This window comes from Clavelina lepadiformis, chromosome 9, assembly GCF_947623445.1.
Source record: "Clavelina lepadiformis chromosome 9, kaClaLepa1.1, whole genome shotgun sequence".
In the NCBI taxonomy this organism is placed as follows: Eukaryota; Metazoa; Chordata; class Ascidiacea; order Aplousobranchia; family Clavelinidae; genus Clavelina; species Clavelina lepadiformis.
The window spans coordinates 9,458,700-9,477,266 of record NC_135248.1 but is presented as its reverse complement, the minus strand read 5'-3'; positions in this window follow the sequence as shown (position 1 = coordinate 9,477,266).

Below are 18,567 nucleotides of genomic sequence, written 5' to 3'. Positions count from 1 at the left end.
TATCCGCGTCCGCATGTCTCGTTCAGTCCGATGGACAATCTTACGGCTCGTCACTTTGCTGCCGGTGACTGTTCCGGACAGCGCTTTGCTTTTCGTGTCGTGCCACCTAGATATTAATTCCCATAACTTCCTCTAATCTCCGTGCCGTCGTCAACTGCAAAGCTTGCCAGAGTCAGTACTGAAGATGACTTTAAAACAAAAGCAAGTTAGTTTGATGTCACTCTACACATGCTCGATGTAAGTTGAAAGTAGGAGGCTGTGGCTTCATGTTTTCTCAACGAAAAACAGCAACTAAATTGCAGCTGACACAGTTATGGAGTCTGCAGTGTTTTGCTCCCTTAGAAAAGCGCAATAAAAAAAATTATCAAAAAGACGTAAAAGAGCACAATATCTTACGATTCTTCCTTTCATACGTGGTTTACCTTTATGTGGAATATTAGCTTTGTTGGTAATATTGTTATTAAAACCCATTAGCCAGCAAAAGTTCTGTCCCCTAATGGTGGACCCATTAAATAAACCTAGCATGTTATAGCGGGTATGCTGAATGAAACAAGAGCAAAAAATGACAAACGGTATAAAAGACTGCGGCAGCACCTTATCGGTATTCTATTTGAATAAGGTAAGTCAATCTGAGCTTTGGCTCTTCTTTTTTCTACAAATGAATCTAGAGCAGTGCGAAACGCTTTACGTCCCATATGCACCAGCAGTGCCGTCGTGGATCGAACCCCAGTCGTTAAGGATGTCATTGTAAGTATTATCCGCGTCCGCATGTCTCGTTCAGTCCGATGGACAATCTTACGGCTCGTCACTTTGCTGCCGGTGACTGTTCCGGACAGTGCTTTGCTTTTCGTGTCGTGCCACCTAGATATTAATTCCCATACCTTCCTCTAATCTCCGTGCCGTCGTCAACTGCAAAGCTTGCCAGAGTCAGTACTGAAGATGACTTTAAAACAAAAGCAAGTTAGTTTGATGTCACTCTACACATGCTCGATGTAAGTTGAAAGTAGGAGGATCTGGCTTCATGTTTTCTCAACGAAAAATAGAAACTAAATTGCAGCTTACACAGTTATGGAGTCTGCAGTGTTTTTCTCCCTTAGGAAAGCGCAATAAAAAAAATTATCAAGAAGACGGAAAAGAGCACAATATCTTACGATTCTTCCTTTCATACGTGGTACCTTCCTGGTACTTGGTACCATACCTTCCTTTATGTGGAATATTAGCTTTGTTGGTAATATTGCTTTTAAAACCCATTAGCCAGCAAAAGTTCTGTCCCCTAATGGCGGACCCATTAAATAAACCTAGCATGTTATAGCGGGTATGCTGAATGAAACAAGAGCAAAAAATGACAAACGGTATAAAAGACTGCGGCAGCACCTTATCGGTATTCTATTTGAATAAGGTAAGTCAATCTGAGCTTTGGCTTTTCTTTTTTCTACAAATCAATCTAGAGCAGTGCAAAAAGTTTTACGTCCCGTATGCACCAGCAGTCCTGTCGTGGATCGAACCCCAATCGTTAAGGATGTCATTGTAAGTATTATCCGCGTCCGCATGTCTCGTTCAGTCCGATGGACAATCTTACGGCTCATCACTTTGCTGCCGGTGACTGTTCCGTACAGCGCTTTGCTTTTCGTGTCGTGCCACCTAGATATTAATTCCCATAACTTCCTCTAATCTCCGTGCCGTCGTCAACTGTAAAGCTTGCCAAAGTCAGTAATGAAGATGACTTTAAAACAAAAGCAAGTTAGTTTGATGTCATTCTACACATGCTCGATGTAAGTTGAAAGTAGGAGGATCTGGCTTCATGTTTTCTCAACGAAAAACAGCAACTAAATTGCAGCTGACACAGTTATGGAGTCTGCAGTGTTTTGCTCCCTTAGGAAAGCGCAATAAAAAAAATTATCAAGACGTCGGAAAATAGCACAACATCTTACGATTCTTCCTTTCATACGTGGTTTACCTTTATGTGGAATATTAGCTTTGTTGGTAATATTTTCATTAAAACCCATTAGCCAGCAAAAGTTCTGTCCCCTAATGGTGGACCCACTAAATAAACCTAGCATGTTATAGCGGGTATGCTGAATGAAACAAGAGCAAAAAATGACAAACGGTATAAAAGACTGCGGCAGCACCTTATCGGTATTCTATTTGAATAAGGTAAGTCAATCTGAGCTTTGGCTCTTCTTTTTTCTACAAATGAATCTAGAGCAGTGCGAAACGCTTTACGTCCCGTATGCACCAGCAGTGCCGTCGTGGATCGAACCCCAGTCATTAAGGATGTCATTGTAAGTATTATCCGCGTCCGCATGTCTCGTTCAGTCCGATGGACAATCTTACGGCTCATCACTTTGCTGCCGGTGACTGTTCCGGACAGCGCTTTGCTTTTCGTGTCGTGCCACCTAGATATTAATTCCCATAACTTCCTCTAATCTCCGTGCCGTCGTCAACTGTAAAGCTTGCCAAAGTCAGTACTGAAGATGACTTTAAAACAAAAGCAAGTTAGTTTGATGTCATTCTACACATGCTCGAGGTAAGTTGAAAGTAGGAGGCTCGGGCCTCATGTTTTCTCAAAGAAAAACAGCAACTAAATTGCAGCTGACACAGTTATGGAGTCTGCAGTGTTTTGCTCCCTTAGGAAAGCGCAATAAAAAAAATTATCAAGACGTCGGAAAAGAGCACAATATCTTACGATTCTTCCTTTCATACGTGGTTTACCATTATGTGGAATATTAGCTTTGATGGTAATATTGTTATTGAAACCCATTAGCCAGCAAAAGTTCTGTCCCCTAGTGGCGGACCCATTAAATAAACCTAGCATGTTATAGCGGGTATGCTGAATGAAACAAGAGCAAAAAATGACAAACGGTATAAAAGACTGCGGCAGCACCTTATCGGTATTCTATTAGAATAAGGTAAGTCAATCTGAGCTTTGGCTCTTCTTTTTTCTACAAATCAATCTAGAGCAGTGCGAAACGCTTTACGTCCCGTATGCACCAGCAGTCCTGTCGTGGATCGAACCCCAGTCGTTAAGGATGTCATTGTAATTATTATCCGCGTCCGCATGTCTCGTTCAGTCCGATGGACAATCTTACGGCTCGTCACTTTGCTGCCGGTGACTGTTCCGGACAGCGCTTTGCTTTTCGTGTCGTGCCACCTAGATATTAATTCCCATAACTTCCTCTAATCTCCGTGCCGTCGTCAACTGCAAAGCTTGCCAGAGTCAGTACTGAAGATGACTTTAAAACAAAAGCAAGTTAGTTTGATGTCACTCTACACATGCTCGATGTAAGTTGAAAGTAGGAGGCTGTGGCTTCATGTTTTCTCAACGAAAAACAGAAACTAAATTGCAGCTGACACAGTTATGGAGTATGCAGTGTTTTTCTCCCTTAGAAAAGCGCAATAAAAAAAATTATCAAGACGTCGGAAAAGAGCACAATATCTTACGATTCTTCCTTTCATACGTGGTTTACCTTTATGTGGAATAATAGCTTTGTTGGTTATATTGTTATTAAAACCCATTAGCCAGCAAAAGTTCTGTCCCCTAATGGCGGACCCATTAAATAAACCTAGCATGTTATAGCGGGTATGCTGAATGAAACAAGAGCAAAAAATGACAAACGGTATAAAAGACTGCGGCAGCACCTTATCGGTATTCTATTTGAATAAGGTAAGTCAATCTGAGCTTTGGCTTTTCTTTTTTCTACATATCAATCTAGAGCAGTGCGAAAAGCTTTATGTCCCGTATGCACCAGCAGTCCTGTCGTGCATCGAACCCCAATCGTTAAGGATGTCATTGTAAGTATTATCCGCGTCCGCATGTCTCGTTCAGTCCGATGGACAACCTGACGGCTCGTCACTTTGCTGCCGGTGACTGTTCCGGCCAGCGCTTTGCTTTTCGTGTCGTTCCACCTAGATATTAATTCCCATACCTTCCTCTAAGCTCCGTTCCGTCGTCAACTGTAAAGCTTGCCAAAGTCAGTACTGAAGATGACTTTAAAACAAAAGCAAGTTAGTTTGATGTCATTCTACAGATGCTCGATGTAAGTTGAAACTAGGAGGCTCTGGCTTCATGTTTTCTCAACGAAAAACAGCAACTAAATTGCAGCTGACACAGTTATGGAGTCTGCAGTGTTTTGCTCCCTTAGGAAAGCGCAATAAAAAAAATTATCAAGACGTCGGAAAGAATCACAATATCTTACGATTCTTCCTTTCATACGTGGTTTACCATTATGTGGAATATTAGCTTTGATGGTAATATTGTTATTGAAACCCATTAGCCAGCAAAAGTTCTGTCTCTAGTGGCGGACCTATTAAATAAACCTAGCATGTTATAGCGGGTATGCTGAATGAAACAAGAGCAAAAAATGACAAACGGTATAAAAGACTGCGGCAGCACCTTATCGGTATTCTATTTGAATAAGGTAAGTCAATCTGAACTTTGGCTCTTCTTATTTCTACAAATCAATCTAGAGCAGTGCGAAACGCTTTACGTCCCGTATGCACCAGCAGTCCTGTCGTGGATCGAACCCCAGTCTTTAAGGATGTCATTGTAAGTATTATCCGCGTCCGCATGTCTCGTTCAGTCCGATGGACAACCTGACGGCTCATCACTTTGCTGCCGGTGACTGTTCCGGCCAGCGCTTTGCTTTTCGTGTCGTGCCACCTAGATATTAATTCCCATACCTTCCTCTAAGCTCCGTGCCGTCGTCAACTGTAAAGCTTGCCAAAGTCAGTACTGAAGATGACTTTAAAACAAAAGCAAGTTAGTTTGATGTCATTCTACACATGCGCGAGGTAAGTTGAAACTAGGAGGCTGTGGCTTCATGTTTTCTCAACGAAAAACAGAAACTAAATTGCAGCTTACACAGTTATGGAGTCTGCAGTGTTTTGCTCCCTTAGGAAAGCGCAATAAAAAAAATTATCAAGAAGAAGGAAAAGAGCACAATATCTTACGATTCTTCCTTTCATACGTGGTTTACCTTTATGTGGAATATTAAATTTGTTGGTAATATTGTTATTAAAACCCATTAGCCAGCAAAAGTTCTGTCCCCTAGTGGCGGACCCATTAAATAAACCTAGCATGTTATAGCGGGTATGCTGAATGAAACAAGAGCAAAAAATGACAAACGGTATAAAAGACTGCGGCAGCACCTTATCGGTATTCTATTTGAATAAGGTAAGTCAATCTGAGCTTTGGCTCTTCTTTTTTCTACAAATCAATCTAGAGCAGTGCGAAACGCTTTACGTCCCGTATGCACCAGCAGTCCTGTCGTGCATCGAACCCCAGTCGTTAAGGATGTCATTGTAAGTATTATCCGCGTCCGCATGTCTCGTTCAGTCCGATGGACAACCTGACGGCTCGTCACTTTGCTGCCGGTGACTGTTCCGGCCAGCGCTTTGCTTTTCGTGTCGTTCCACCTAGATATTAATTCCCATACCTTCCTCTAAGCTCCGTTCCGTCGTCAACTGTAAAGCTTGCCAAAGTCAGTACTGAAGATGACTTTAAAACAAAAGCAAGTTAGTTTGATGTCATTCTACAGATGCTCGATGTAAGTTGAAACTAGGAGGCTCTGGCTTCATGTTTTCTCAACGAAAAACAGCAACTAAATTGCAGCTGACACAGTTATGGAGTCTGCAGTGTTTTGCTCCCTTAAGAAAGCGCAATAAAAAAAATTATCAAGACGTCGGAAAGAATCACAATATCTTACGATTCTTCCTTTCATACGTGGTTTACCATTATGTGGAATATTAGCTTTGATGGTAATATTGTTATTGAAACCCATTAGCCAGCAAAAGTTCTGTCTCTAGTGGCGGACCTATTAAATAAACCTAGCATGTTATAGCGGGTATGCTGAATGAAACTAGAGCAAAAAATGACAAACGGTATAAAAGACTGCGGCAGCACCTTATCGGTATTCTATTTGAATAAGGTAAGTCAATCTGAGCTTTGGCTTTTTTTTTTCTACAAATCAATCTAGAGCAGTGCGAAAAGCTTTACGTCCCGTATGCACCAGCAGTCCTGTCGTGCATCGAACCCCAGTCGTTAAGGATGTCATTGTAAGTATTATCCGCGTCCGCATGTCTCGTTCAGTCCGATGGACAACTTGACGGCTCATCACTTTGCTGCCGGTGACTGTTCCGGCCAGCGCTTTGCTTTTCGTGTCGTGCCACCTAGATATTAATTCCCATACCTTCCTCTAAGCTCCGTGCCGTCGTCAACTGTAAAGCTTGCCAAAGTCAGTACTGAAGATGACTTTAAAACAAAAGCAAGTTAGTTTGATGTCATTCTACACATGCGCGAGGTAAGTTGAAACTAGGAGGCTGTGGCTTCATGTTTTCTCAACGAAAAACAGCAACTAAATTGCAGCTTACACAGTTATGGAGTCTGCAGTGTTTTGCTCCCTTAGGAAAGCGCAATAAAAAAAATTATCAAGAAGAAGGAAAAGAGCACAATATCTTACGATTCTTCCTTTCATACGTGGTTTACCTTTATGTGGAATATTAAATTTGTTGGTAATATTGTTATTAAAACCCATTAGCCAGCAAAAGTTCTGTCCCCTAGTGGCGGACCCATTAAATAAACCTAGCATGTTATAGCGGGTATGCTGAATGAAACAAGAGCAAAAAATGACAAACGGTATAAAAGACTGCGGCAGCACCTTATCGGTATTCTATTTGAATAAGGTAAGTCAATCTGAGCTTTGGCTTTTCTTTTTTCTACAAATCAATCTAGAGCAGTGCGAAACGCTTTACGTCCCGTATGCACCAGCAGTCCTGTCGTGGATCGAACCCCAGTCGTTAAGGATGTCATTGTAAGTATCATCCGCGTCCGCATGTCTCGTTCAGTCCGATGGACCACGTGACGGCTCTTCACTTTGCTGCCGGTGACTGTTCCGGCCAGCGCTTTGCCTTTCGTGTCGTGCCACCTAGTAATTATTTCCCATAACTTCCTCTAATCTCCGTGCCGTCGTCAACTGCAAAGCTTGCCAGAGACAATACTGAAGATGACTTTAAAACAAAAGCAAGTTAGTTTGATGTCATTCTACACATGCTCGATGTAAGTTGAAAATAGGAGGCTCTGGCTTCATGTTTTCTCAAGGAAAAACAGCAACTAAATTGCAGCTGACACAGTTATGGAGTGTGCAGTGTTTTGCTCCCTTAGGAAAGCGCAATAAAAAAAATTATCAAGACGTCAGAAAAGAGCACAATATCTTACGATTCTTCCTTTCATACGTGGTTTACCATTATGTGGAATATTAGCTTTGATGGTAATATTGTTATTGAAACCCATTAGCCAGCAAAAGTTCTGTCCCCTAGTGGCGGACCCATTAAATAAACCTAGCATGTTATAGCGGGTATGCTGAATGAAACAAGAGCAAAAAATGACAAACGGTATAAAAGACTGCGGCAGCACCTTATCGGTATTCTATTTGAATAAGGTAAGTCAATCTGAGCTTTGGCTTTTCTTTTTTCTACAAATCAATCTAGAGCAGTGCGAAACGCTTTACGTCCCGTATGCACCAGCAGTCCTGTCGTGGATCGAACCCCAGTCGTTAAGGATGTCATTGTAAGTATTATCCGCGTCCGCATGTCTCGTTCAGTCCGATGGATAATCTTACGGCTCGTCACTTTGCTGCCGGTGACTGTTCCGGACAGCGCTTTGCTTTTCGTGTCGTGCCACCTAGATATTAATTCCCATACCTTCCTCTAAGCTCCGTTCCGTCGTCAACTGTAAAGCTTGCCAAAGTCAGTACTGAAGATGACTTTAAAACAAAAGCAAGTTAGTTTGATGTCATTCTACACATGCGCGAGGTAAGTTGAAACTAGGAGGCTGTGGCTTCATGTTTTCTCAACGAAAAACAGAAACTAAATTGCAGCTTACACAGTTATGGAGTCTGCAGTCTTTTGCTCCCTTAGGAAAGCGCAATAAAAAAAAATTATCAAGAAGAAGGAAAAGAGCACAATATCTTACGATTCTTCCTTTCATACGTGGTTTACCTTTATGTGGAATATTAACTTTGTTGGTAATATTGTTATTAAAACCCATTAGCCAGCAAAAGTTCTGTCCCCTAGTGGCGGACCCATTAAATAAACCTAGCATGTTATAGCGGGTATTCTGAATGAAACAAGAGCAAAAAATGACAAACGGTATAAAAGTCTGCGGCAGCACCTTATCGGTATTCTATTTGAATAAGGTAAGTCAATCTGAGCTTTGGCTCTTCTTTTTTCTACAAATCAATCTAGAGCAGTGCGAAACGCTTTACGTCCCGTATGCACCAGCAGTCCTGTCGTGGATCGAACCCCAGTCGTTAAGGATGTCATTGTAAGTATTATCCGCGTCCGCATGTCTCGTTCAGTCCGATGGACAATCTTACGGCTCGTCACTTTGTTGCCGGTGACTGTTCCGGACAGCGCTTTGCTTTTCGTGTCGTGCCACCTAGATATTAATTCCCATAACTTCCTCTAATCTCCGTGCCGTCGTCAACTACAAAGCTTGCCAGAGTCAGTACTGAAGATGACTTTAAAACAAAAGCAAGTTAGTTTGATGTCACTCTACACATGCTCGATGTAAGTTGAAAGTAGGAGGCTGTGGCTTCATGTTTTCTCAACGAAAAACAGAAACTAAATTGCAGCTTACACAGTTATGGAGTCTGCAGTGTTTTTCTCCCTTAGAAAAGCGCAATAAAAAAAATTATCAAGACGTCGGAAAAGAGCACAATATCTTACGATTCTTCCTTTCATACGTGGTTTACCTTTATGTGGAATAATAGCTTTGTTGGTAATATTGTTATTAAAACCCATTAGCCAGCAAAAGTTCTGTCCCCTAATGGCGGACCCATTAAATAAACCTAGCATGTTATAGCGGGTATGCTGAATGAAACAAGAGCAAAAAATGACAAACGGTATAAAAGACTGCGGCAGCACCTTATCGGTATTCTATTTGAATAAGGTAAGTCAATCTGAGCTTTGGCTTTTCTTTTTTCTACAAATCAATCTAGAGCAGTGCGAAAAGCTTTATGTCCCGTATGCACCAGCAGTCCTGTCGTGCATCGAACCCCAATCGTTAAGGATGTCATTGTAAGTATTATCCGCGTCCGCATGTCTCGTTCAGTCCGATGGACAACCTGACGGCTCGTCACTTTGCTGCCGGTGACTGTTCCGGCCAGCGCTTTGCTTTTCGTGTCGTTCCACCTAGATATTAATTCCCATACCTTCCTCTAAGCTCCGTTCCGTCGTCAACTGTAAAGCTTGCCAAAGTCAGTACTGAAGATGACTTTAAAACAAAAGCAAGTTAGTTTGATGTCATTCTACACATGCTCGATGTAAGTTGAAAGTAGGAGGCTCTGGCTTCATGTTTTCTCAACGAAAAACAGCAACTAAATTGCAGCTGACACAGTTATGGAGTCTGCAGTGTTTTGCTCCCTTAGGAAAGCGCAATAAAAAAAATTATCAAGACGTCGGAAAGAATCACAATATCTTACGATTCTTCCTTTCATACGTGGTTTACCATTATGTGGAATATTAGCTTTGATGGTAATATTGTTATTGAAACCCATTAGCCAGCAAAAGTTCTGTCCCCTAGTGGCGGACCCATTAAATAAACCTAGCATGTTATAGCGGGTATGCTGAATGAAACAAGAGCAAAAAATGACAAACGGTATAAAAGACTGGGGCAGCACCTTATCGGTATTCTATTTGAATAAGGTAAGTCAATCTGAGCTTTGGCTCTTCTTATTTCTACAAATCAATCTAGAGCAGTGCGAAAAGCTTTACGTCCTGTATGCACCAGCAGTCCTGTCGTGGATCGAACCCCAGTCGTTAAGGATGTCATTGTAAGTATTATCCGCGTCCGCATGTCTCGTTCAGTCCGATGGACAACCTGACGGCTCGTCATTTTGCTGCCGGTGACTGTTCCGGCCAGCGCTTTGCTTTTCGTGTCGTGCCACCTAGATATTAATTCCCATACCTTCCTCTAAGCTCCGTGCCGTCGTCAACTGTAAAGCTTGCCAAAGTCAGTACTGATGATGACTTTAAAACAAAAGCAAGTTAGTTTGATGTCATTCTACACATGCTCGAGGTAAGTTGAAAGTAGGAGGCTCTGGCTTCATGTTTTCTCAACGAAAAACAGCAACTAAATTGCAGCTGACACAGTTATGGAGTCTGCAGTGTTTTGCACCCTTAGGAAAGCGCAATAAAAAAAATTATCAAGACGTCGGAAAAGAGCACAATATATTACGATTCTTCCTTTCATACGTGGTTTACCATTATGTGGAATATTAGCTTTGATGGTAATATTGTTATTGAAACCCATTAGCCAGCAAAAGTTCTGTCCCCTAGTGGCGGACCCATTAAATAAACCTAGCATGTTATAGCGGGTATGCTGAATGAAACAAGAGCAAAAAATGACAAACGGTATAAAAGACTGCGGCAGCACCTTATCGGTATTCTATTTGAATAAGGTAAGTCAATCTGAGCTTTGGCTTTTCTTTTTTCTACAAATCAATCTAGAGCAGTGCGAAACGCTTTACGTCCCGCATGCACCAGCAGTCCTGTCGTGGATCGAACCCCAGTCGTTAAGGATGTCATTGTAAGTATTATCCGCGTCCGCATGTCTCGTTCAGTCCGATGGACAATCTTACGGCTCGTCACTTTGCTGCCGGTGACTGTTCCGGACAGCGCTTTGCTTTTCGTGTCGTGCCACCTAGATATTAATTCCCATAACTTCCTCTAATCTCCGTGCCGTCGTCAACTGCAAAGCTTGCCAGAGTCAGTACTGAAGATGACTTTAAAACAAAAGCAAGTTAGTTTGATGTCACTCTACACATGCTCGATGTAAGTTGAAAGTAGGAGGCTGTGGCTTCATGTTTTCTCAACGAAAAACAGAAACTAAATTGCAGCTTACACAGTTATGGAGTCTGCAGTGTTTTTCTCCCTTAGAAAAGCGCAATAAAAAAAATTATCAAGACGTCGGAAAAGAGCACAATATCTTACGATTCTTCCTTTCATACGTGGTTTACCTTTATGTGGAATAATAGCTTTGTTGGTAATAATGTTATTAAAACCCATTAGCCAGCAAAAGTTCTGTCCCTTAATGGCGGACCCATTAAATAAACCTAGCATGTTATAGCGGGTATGCTGAATGAAACAAGAGCAAAAAATGACAAACGGTATAAAAGACTGCGGCAGCACCTTATCGGTATTCTATTTGAATAAGGTAAGTCAATCTGAGCTTTGGCTTTTCTTTTTTCTACAAATCAATCTAGAGCAGTGCGAAAAGCTTTATGTCCCGTATGCACCAGCAGTCCTGTCGTGCATCGAACCCCAATCGTTAAGGATGTCATTGTAAGTATTATCCGCGTCCGCATGTCTCGTTCAGTCCGATGGACAACCTGACGGCTCGTCACTTTGCTGCCGGTGACTGTTCCGGCCAGCGCTTTGCTTTTCGTGTCGTTCCACCTAGATATTAATTCCCATACCTTCCTCTAAGCTCCGTTCCGTCGTCAACTGTAAAGCTTGCCAAAGTCAGTACTGAAGATGACTTTAAAACAAAAGCAAGTTAGTTTGATGTCATTCTACAGATGCTCGATGTAAGTTGAAACTAGGAGGCTCTGGCTTCATGTTTTCTCAACGAAAAACAGCAACTAAATTGCAGCTGACACAGTTATGGAGTCTGCAGTGTTTTGCTCCCTTAGGAAAGCGCAATAAAAAAAATTATCAAGACGTCGGAAAGAATCACAATATCTTACGATTCTTCCTTTCATACGTGGTTTACCATTATGTGGAATATTAGCTTTGATGGTAATATTGTTATTGAAACCCATTAGCCAGCAAAAGTTCTGTCTCTAGTGGCGGACCTATTAAATAAACCTAGCATGTTATAGCGGGTATGCTGAATGAAACAAGAGCAAAAAATGACAAACGGTATAAAAGACTGCGGCAGCACCTTATCGGTATTCTATTTGAATAAGGTAAGTCAATCTGAACTTTGGCTCTTCTTATTTCTACAAATGAATCTAGAGCAGTGCGAAACGCTTTACGTCCCGTATGCACCAGCAGTCCTGTCGTGGATCGAACCCCAGTCTTTAAGGATGTCATTGTAAGTATTATCCGCGTCCGCATGTCTCGTTCAGTCCGATGGACCACCTGACGGCTCGTCACTTTGCTGCCGGTGACTGTTCCGGCCAGCGCTTTGCCTTTCGTGTCGTGCCACCTAGTAATTATTTCCCATAACTTCCTCTAATCTCCGTGCCGTCGTCAACTGCAAAGCTTGCCAGAGTCAGTACTGAAGATGACTTTAAAACAAAAGCAAGTTAGTTTGATGTCATTCTACACATGCTCGATGTAAGTTGAAAATAGGAGGCTCTGGCTTCATGTTTTCTCAAGGAAAAACAGCAACTAAATTGCAGCTGACACAGTTATGGAGTCTGCAGTGTTTTGCTCCCTTAGGAAAGCGCAATAAAAAAAATTATCAAGACGTCGGAAAAGAGCACAATATCTTACGATTCTTCCTTTCATACGTGGTTTACCATTATGTGGAATATTAGCTTTGATGGTAATATTGTTATTGAAACCCATTAGCCAGCAAAAGTTCTGTCCCCTAGTGGCGGACCCATTAAATAAACCTAGCATGTTATAGCGGGTATGCTGAATGAAACAAGAGCAAAAAATGACAAACGGTATAAAAGACTGCGGCAGCACCTTATCGGTATTCTATTTGAATAAGGTAAGTCAATCTGAGCTTTGGCTTTTCTTTTTTCTACAAATCAATCTAGAGCAGTGCGAAACGCTTTACGTCCCGTATGCACCAGCAGTCCTGTCGTGGATCGAACCCCAGTCGTTAAGGATGTCATTGTAAGTATTATCCGCGTCCGCATGTCTCGTTCAGTCCGATGGACAATCTTACGACTCGTCACTTTGCTGCCGGTGACTGTTCCGGACAGCGCTTTGCCTTTCGTGTCGTGCCACCTAGATATTAATTCCCATAACTTCCTCTAATCTCCGTGCCGTCGTCAACTGCAAAGCTTGCCAGAGTCAGTACTGAAGATGACTTTAAAGCAAAAGCAAGTTAGTTTGATGTCACTCTACACATGCTCGATGTAAGTTGAAAGTAGGAGGCTGTGGCTTCATGTTTTCTCAACGAAAAACAGAAACTAAATTGCAGCTTACACAGTTATGGTGTCTGCAGTGTTTTTCTCCCTTAGAAAAGCGCAATAAAAAAAATTATCAAGACGTCGGAAAAGAGCACAATATCTTACGATTCTTCCTTTCATACGTGGTTTACCTTTATGTGGAATAATAGCTTTGTTGGTAATATTGTTATTAAAACCCATTAGCCAGCAAAAGTTCTGTCCCCTAATGGCGGACCCATTAAATAAACCTAGCATGTTATAGCGGGTATGCTGAATGAAACAAGAGCAAAAAATGACAAACGGTATAAAAGACTGCGGCAGCACCTTATCGGTATTCTATTTGAATAAGGTAAGTCAATCTGAGCTTTGGCTTTTCTTTTTTCTAAAAATCAATCTAGAGCAGTGCGAAAAGCTTTATGTCCCGTATGCACCAGCAGTCCTGTCGTGCATCGAACCCCAATCGTTAAGGATGTCATTGTAAGTATTATCCGCGTCCGCATGTCTCGTTCAGTCCGATGGACAACCTGACGGCTCGTCACTTTGCTGCCGGTGACTGTTCCGGCCAGCGCTTTGCTTTTCGTGTCGTTCCACCTAGATATTAATTCCCATACCTTCCTCTAAGCTCCGTTCCGTCGTCAACTGTAAAGCTTGCCAAAGTCAGTACTGAAGATGACTTTAAAACAAAAGCAAGTTAGTTTGATGTCATTCTACAGATGCTCGATGTAAGTTGAAACTAGGAGGCTCTGGCTTCATGTTTTCTCAACGAAAAACAGCAACTAAATTGCAGCTGACACAGTTATGGAGTCTGCAGTGTTTTGCTCCCTTAAGAAAGCGCAATAAAAAAAATTATCAAGACGTCGGAAAGAATCACAATATCTTACGATTCTTCCTTTCATACGTGGTTTACCATTATGTGGAATATTAGCTTTGATGGTAATATTGTTATTGAAACCCATTAGCCAGCAAAAGTTCTGTCTCTAGTGGCGGACCTATTAAATAAACCTAGCATGTTATAGCGGGTATGCTGAATGAAACAAGAGCAAAAAATGACAAACGGTATAAAAGACTGCGGCAGCACCTTATCGGTATTCTATTTGAATAAGGTAAGTCAATCTGAACTTTGGCTCTTCTTATTTCTACAAATCAATCTAGAGCAGTGCGAAACGCTTTACGTCCCGTATGCACCAGCAGTCCTGTCGTGGATCGAACCCCAGTCTTTAAGGATGTCATTGTAAGTATTATCCGCGTCCGCATGTCTCGTTCAGTCCGATGGACAACCTGACGGCTCATCACTTTGCTGCCGGTGACTGTTCCGGCCAGCGCTTTGCTTTTCGTGTCGTGCCACCTAGATATTAATTCCCATACCTTCCTCTAAGCTCCGTGCCGTCGTCAACTGTAAAGCTTGCCAAAGTCAGTACTGAAGATGACTTTAAAACAAAAGCAAGTTAGTTTGATGTCATTCTACACATGCGCGAGGTAAGTTGAAACTAGGAGGCTCTGGCTTCATGTTTTCTCAACGAAAAACAGCAACTAAATTGCAGCTTACATAGTTATGGAGTCTGCAGTGTTTTGCTCCCTTAGGAAAGCGCAATAAAAAAAATTATCAAGACGTCGGAAAAGAGCACAATATCTTACGATTCTTCCTTTCATACGTGGTTTACCTTTATGTGGAATATTAACTTTGTTGGTAATATTGTTATTAAAACCCATTAGCCAGCAAAAGTTCTGTCCCCTAGTGGCGGACCCATTAAATAAACCTAGCATGTTATAGCGGGTATGCTGAATGAAACAAGAGCAAAAAATGACAAACGGTATAAAAGACTGCGGCAGCACCTTATCGGTATTCTATTTGAATAAGGTAAGTCAATCTGAGCTTTGGCTCTTCTTTTTTCTACAAATGAATCTAGAGCAGTGCGAAAAGCTTTACGTCCTGTATGCACCAGCAGTCCTGTCGTGGATCGAACCCCAGTCGTTAAGGATGTCATTGTAAGTATTATCCGCGTCCGCATGTCTCGTTCTGTCCGATGGACAACCTGACGGCTCGTCACTTTGCTGCCGGTGACTGTTCCGGCCAGCGCTTTGCTTTTCGTGTCGTGCCACCTAGATATTAATTCCTATACCTTCCTCTAAGCTCCGTGCCGTCGTCAACTGTAAAGCTTGCCAAAGTCAGTAATGAAGATGACTTCAAAACAAAAGCAAGTTAGTTTGATGTCACTCTACACATGATCGAGGTAAGTTGAAAGTAGGAGGCTCTGGCTTCATGTTTTCTCAACGAAAAACAGCAACTAAATTGCAGCTGACACAGTTATGGAGTCTGCAGTGTTTTGCACCCTTAGGAAAGCGCAGTAAAAAAAATTATCAAGACGTCGGAAAAAAGCACAATATATTACGATTCTTCCTTTCATACGTGGTTTACCATTATGTGGAATATTAGCTTTGATGGTAATATTGTTATTGAAACCCATTAGCCAGCAAAAGTTCTGTCCCCTAGTGGCGGACCCATTAAATAAACCTAGCATGTTATAGCGGGTATGCTGAATGAAACAAGAGCAAAAAATGACAAACGGTATAAAAGACTGCGGCAGCACCTTATCGGTATTCTATTTGAATAAGGTAAGTCAATCTGAGCTTTGGCTCTTCTTATTTCTAAAAATCAATCTAGAGCAGTGCGAAACGCTTTACGTCCCGTATGCACCAGCAGTCCTGTCGTGGATCGAACCCCAGTCTTTAAGGATGTCATTGTAAGTATTATCCGCGTCCGCATGTCTCGTTCAGTCCGATGGACAACCTGACGGCTCATCACTTTGCTGCCGGTGACTGTTCCGGCCAGCGCTTTGCTTTTCGTGTCGTGCCACCTAGATATTAATTCCCATACCTTCCTCTAAGCTCCGTGCCGTCGTCAACTGTAAAGCTTGCCAAAGTCAGTACTGAAGATGACTTTAAAACAAAAGCAAGTTAGTTTGATGTCATTCTACACATGCGCGAGGTAAGTTGAAACTAGGAGGCTGTGGCTTCATGTTTTCTCAACGAAAAACAGAAACTAAATTGCAGCTTACACAGTTATGGAGTCTGCAGTGTTTTGCTCCCTTAGGAAAGCGCAATAAAAAAATTATCAAGAAGAAGGAAAAGAGCACAATATCTTACGATTCTTCCTTTCATACGTGGTTTACCTTTATGTGGAATATTAACTTTGTTGGTAATATTGTTATTAAAACCCATTAGCCAGCAAAAGTTCTGTCCCCTAGTGGCGGACCCATTAAATAAACCTAGCATGTTATAGCGGGTATGCTGAATGAAACAAGAGCAAAAAATGACAAACGGTATAAAAGACTGCGGCAGCACCTTATCGGTATTCTATTTGAATAAGGTAAGTCAATCTGAGCTTTGGCTCTTCTCTATACAGTTAGTATCAGTTGGATCAGCGAGCGATAGTTAATCTTCAGACAAGACAAAGGTACCCTGCAAAGAGTCCTTTTTAGGACTACCTTTTCGTCAGTTACAAAGTAGACTTCAGTGTCCGGCCTACTTTGAAGTAATGGAAGACCCGATGTCTTCTAATATGACTTATGCTGAAAGAGTTGCAAAACAGTGGCGGTTTCCAGCCCCAACGAACTACAACCGAGACAGAGAGGTTTCAATCAAATTGAAAGAAAATGTGCGAAGAAGCAGCATCTATGAACTGTTAGAGAAAACGGGCATACCTTTACAGTATATTGAAGGAATTGTACAAAGGCCCGGCCGAAACGTCGAAGTGACTTGCAGAAGCAAGGATATAGCCATAAAATTAGCTGGCAAATTAAGAAATTTTGAAGGCGTCGTCAACGTTATTGCACAAGGAGATGCATACACCAATTTAACAATCGGATGGGTACCGATAGATTTCCCACGAAGTAGCATCGAAGAAGCAATGAAAACAGTCGGTATTGTGCTATCCGAAGCTCATGGCCGCGACAGAATACGAGGTGTAAAAGACGGCCGCAGAATTTTCAGAGTTTTAAAAGAAGACCTTCTGAAAGCCAAACCGCCATCTTTCGTCTATTTTGGGCATTACAAATGCACCGTTGAGTATGAAGGTCAAGCAAAAACTTGTCACTACTGTGCAGAATCAACACATTTGGTGAAAGATTGCCCCTACAAAACCCGAAACCAGGAAGTAGTCAACGATTCGTGGGAGAAGGTCTCTGGAAATAAGCGCAGTATAGGCAAAGTAACTTTCCGACAATTAAATAGCGCCGAAGAAGAAAGACCATACTCTCCTTCAAAAGAAATTTTTCCAAGCTTGCCGATCTCGGCCGACGAAACAAACAAACATCGCCATTCAACACCCAAGAATGGAAACAAATCGCATGTCAAAAAAACAATGGAAAATAGTCAACATGAGCATAGCTACTATGATAACAACGACAGCTTAGATGAAATCAACAGCACAAAAGGAGAACAATTCGATGACATTGATGCACTATCACAAGAAAACGAAAGGTACAAAAGAGAAAGAAGTGATGATTCTTCTGTCACTATCGATATTCCTCCAGGACAAAAGGTTAAAGAAGACGCGGAGAGCGAACGATCTGCTGAACCCGATGAAAGTGAGGTGTTTGACGACATTGAACCGACAGGGGTGGAATGCCAATGCGGCGAAAAAGTTCTAAAACCGACAGCAAACATGTACGTTTTCTGCCACGTGTGCCCAATGGTATATTACAGATGTGATTGCATCACGAACAACATAAAGTTTGTACACAAGCTAAGACAAGGTATGTGTGATAAATGTAATTGTAGATATGTACCGGATGTCTTAGACATGAATGCCACCGCGATGGTCTAAGTAAAGTCATAGATTTGAATAATATTACGAGTTTGATTCTTTTTTGTACGCTAGTGTATTTATTTTCAACGTTGCAAATTTCCCATGACTGCATACCTCAGTATCACCTCGCTTAATTGTAGAGGCTTGAATGATTCCCTGAAGCGCCGCGATTTGTTTGAGGGTTTGAAACGAGATAAAGTGCAAATAATTTTACTTCAAGAAACCAAATGTCCCCCTGATAAAGAAAATGATTGGTGCAAGGAATGGGGTGAGTCAAAAGCGCTTTTCAACTCTGCGCCCAAAAAGAAATTTCAAGATAAGGGAGTCGCAATTCTAATCAATCACCCTGCAATTACATTCAAAGAAGTAGATCACGACGTAGAGGGTAGAATAATCAGTGCGGTTTTATCAATACATGGCCACCTTTTAAAAGTAATAAATATTTACGCACCAAACGTAAATTCCGGGGATATCCGTGAAAACGATAGATTTTTTAAACAAATGTACCAGTATGTCGATGGAAAATTGCCCACAGTCCTAGCCGGCGACTTTAATATTGTCGACGACCTGACTTTAGACAAACATCCCCCTCTTCGAAATCGATATAAAAAAACCGAACTAATGAAACTCTGC